The following is a 4,165-nucleotide window of genomic DNA, read 5'->3' as shown; positions in this document are numbered from 1 at the left end:
TTTTTAGTTTCTATGAGAAACAACAAGACACATGTTGACTTTATTTTATATGAACAGAACAGATAATTTAATATTTTTTAAATATAGCTAGATAGTCCAGAAAGTGCCATGAATTCTGTATATTCAAGAGGATAATCTTAAATATATCTTTCTCATTTTGTTTTATGTCATATTACCTCATTTGTGTCATTCATTAGTATATTTGTAGAATATAGATTTCTTTTAAGTGCTCTGGTTTTTCTACACTTTTTCTTGCCTTTTTTTTTAAGGACTCTAACATTGTAGGACATATTGCATGTTTTTTGTTGATGATTGTTTATTTTGAAGCACCATGAACTAATTTGACCTGTTGGATTTGGGGGAGGAAATTAAAGAGGAGGCTGGGAAAAGGCATGGTGAGTTGTTGGGTGTACCCAAGCCTAAGGAACAGATGTCTGCAATCAGCCCAACTTGGCCTGGATTGCCTTTGTTTTTGTTCCCCTAGTTAAGGCCTTTCTCATTACCTTCTCTTGTAACTGTGATAAAGTGAGTTAGGGCAGAGTTACTAATGATTTATATGTGATTTATAAGCTGGGTTAGGGGAGGAAACCTATGGATATAATCATTTATTTGGTGGTAAGCTCTTAGGGATGCCTAGCTCAGTCTATCTAGGGACTTTTCTAGTGCAGTGAATACATAGTGAGGGAAACAAGGTACCAAGAGCCGATGAGAAGATCAGCTCAGGATGGGACCTCTAAAGATACATATTGCATTTATAGGCCTATTTGTCTCATCTATTCCAATAATGCTTCATATTACGAGACATAAATTTTTACAGTGATTGTGTGTGGGAGGGTAATGCTTATCTGAGAAGAAATTATGAAAGGTGTGGCAATGTAGAGATGGCCTTAAGCCATATGAAGTGTTCAAGGTTTTCTCCCTTTGATCTCAGCTTGATAATTCAGATAGCCCACTTCTGTGATACTGGTATGTAATGTGAAACTAACAACACATGCTAAGTAGTGTCCGCAAGCCAGACCAGTCCCTGTTTTCTCAATGTTTTCATGGAAATCCAGGGAATCCATAACTGCAGGTCAGGGTGGGTGGTATAAGATGTGCAGCAGTGTGGTAGGATCACTTCTAATAGCAATGAAATGTTTACATGTTAAAATATTCATTTCTAACATTCAATGCCATTTAGGCAAATGCTTATTATATGTTGTTTTTTTTTTTTTTTTTCTGAGACAGAGTCTCTGTTGCCCAGGCTAGAGTGCTGTGGCGTCAGCCTAGCTCACAGCAACCTCAAACTCCTGGGCTCAAGCGATCCTCCTGCCTCAGCCTCCCCAGTAGCTGGGACTACAGTCATGCGCCACCATGCCGGCTAATTTTTTCTATACATATTTTTAGTTTGCCAATTAATTTCTTTCTATTTTTACTAGAGATGGGGTCTTGCTCTTGCTCAGGCTGGTCTCGGACTCTTGACCTTGAGCGATCCTCCCGCCTCAGCCTCCCAGAGTGCTAGGATTGCAGGCATGAGCCACCACACCCCACCTATAGTTTGATTTTTGGTGTTTCTCAGCCCCATACTATTTTCTCTGCATAGTTCTAGCCAATTAACTAGCTTGCACTCTCACCATCATCTTAACCTCTACAATAAATCTTACGAGGAAGAACTTAAAGAGCTGTAGACTATGCCGGGCATTGTGTTGCATGCCTGTAGTCCCAGGGACTTGAGAGGCTGAGGTGGGAGGATTGCTTGAGTCCAGGAGTTCAAGACCGGCCTGGGCAACATACTGAGACTCTGTCTCTGAAAAAAATTAAAAACAATAAGGAGCTTTAGTCTAACATTCTGGAACTTAGCATCAAGTCCTACCATGACCTAAAGCTTCAGTTTTTATAGTTAGAGTGTAGTCTTGTCTCAGAGACCCACTCCCTAAATTTTGTACCCATCAGGATAACTGGATCTTGTCTTGGTGTAACATACCTAGTCCATCTACCTCTGAGACCCTTGCTTACTCTCTCTCTCTTTCTCTTTTTAATTTTATCTTTTATTTTTTACAAATTTTTATACTTTTTTTTCTTTTCTTTTTTTTACCATGAGAAATTGGTTTGAAGCTTACTCTCTCCATAATCTATTTTTGATTTTATTAAATACTGGAATCCCTCTAACTGCTACAGGGTACCTTGGACCCTACCAGATAATACTAGATTTATTAGTATCAATTACTTAGCTGTTTGTACTCCAGATATCCGGTGCCCCTATATTTTCCATTCCAGAGCACTACACACTTGTAAAAGCATTCTTTTACCTCATGCTGTGTGTACTTTCATCTAATGGCCTACTCTTTTCCACTTCCCATACTTTCTAGAAACCCTATTCTTCCTAGGTCTGAAATTTTTGTGTCAACTGTAACTGAGTTTGTTCTCATCCCATGTTTGTGTCTTTTAGCAAATTGGAAGCGTAAGATCAATATAGTTTTTCTACCTTCTGATAGATTTATATCACATTTTATATCTTGTCATGTCTATAGACATGACATTTGTACTTTTGGGCCAGTGTACATGTACTTTAATTTTTTTCACAAATTCCTAAAGAGTATTTTATAATTTAATATCAAATTTGAATATACATAATTGTAAGTTTGCAAATTATGTTATACTATCTTGTATTTTCTTTTTCCAATTAGCAATTTACTAATATTGACACATTTTTAATTATGTAGAAATTTTCAGAATTGGAAATGCTTGTGGATTTAAGGTTGGAATGTGTCTGTATCAAAAATTTTAATAAAGGTTGTAGACTTTTTAACCATTCATTCATTTCTTTTTTTGTTTGTTTGTTTGTTTGTTTGTTTGAGACAGTCTCGTCTCTTGCTTAGACTAGCGTGCCATGGTGTCAGACTAGCTCACAGCAACCTCAAACTGCTGGTCTCAAGCAATCCTCCTGCCTCAACCTCCCAAGTAGCTGGGACTACAGGTGTGCACCACCACTCTCAGCTAAATGTTTTTTCTATTTTTACTTGCCCAGCTAATTTTTTCTGTTTTTAGTAGAGACAGGTCTTGCTCTTGCTTAGGCTGGTCTCCTACTACTGAGCTCAAGCGAGCCTTCTGCCTTGGCCTACTATAGTGCTAGGATTACAGGTGTGAGCCACTGCATCCGACCCCATTCATTGATTTCTTCGATAACTCTGACCTTTCTGATCATCAGTTTACCAAGCTCTAAAATGGTTGTGAAGATTCCTAAAAATGTATGTAAGGTGCTTTTCTAAATTAAAAACTAAAAAATAAAAATTATTTTAATAATCTAGCATAATTACTTACAGTTTAATCTAGAATTTAGTACTGTATTCTGCCTTCAGACCTACTGATAGGTCATGCTTTGCTGTTCCACTTGTAGAAGAATTCAGTTTTTCTAATAGGAACAGATCTTCATGTCTGATACTGGGTATAAACCTTGGACTTGAGCTGCACTTTCAGTAATTTTCCGTAATTTTTCTAACACATAAATACATTCTGTCCACCTTTAGCATGGTACCAGCTACATGATAGGAACCCAATAAAAAGTTGGCTGTAAATTGAGTGTTGTTCATAGAATATTTTTGGAGAGTAATTAGACAGTAGCTTTCAAAATTTTATATATCTTTCATTCCAGAAATTGTAATTCTAGGAATTTAGATATAGCCATATATATGTATAAATATGTTCACATTGCATCACTATCTGTAACAGAAGATTTAAAAAAACCTAAAACAAGTAAAGGTCCATCAATATTGGATTGGTTAAATAACTTATGGTAGTTTTAATTATGTTACTTATAAGCAATGAAATGCTTTACAGCCATTTAAAAAATAGAAGTGATGTACATATAAACTGGGAAAATCAGTGTTCCAGATACATTGTAGAATATATGCTAGCCTGCTTTTGTATAAAAATAGGAGATATACATATGTGAAAGTAAATATTTACACACGGTATACAAAATGTGAATCTAAGCACTTGTAAATACCTGGAAGAATACACAAGGAACTGGGGGCGGTGGCACTTTTTATTCCATGCCCTGCCTTATTTGAATTCTGAAGGGTGCATGGCCGACCTCATTCATCTGCCTGTGCTACCGGCCGCCAGCTACGGAGGGCGCTGTGGCTATTAATGTCCTGTTTACAAATGGAGCGTCTCAGTAAGCCGA

Source organism: Microcebus murinus, chromosome 3 (assembly GCF_040939455.1).
Source record: "Microcebus murinus isolate Inina chromosome 3, M.murinus_Inina_mat1.0, whole genome shotgun sequence".
Classification (NCBI taxonomy): Eukaryota; Metazoa; Chordata; class Mammalia; order Primates; family Cheirogaleidae; genus Microcebus; species Microcebus murinus.
This window is presented reverse-complemented; position numbering follows the sequence as displayed.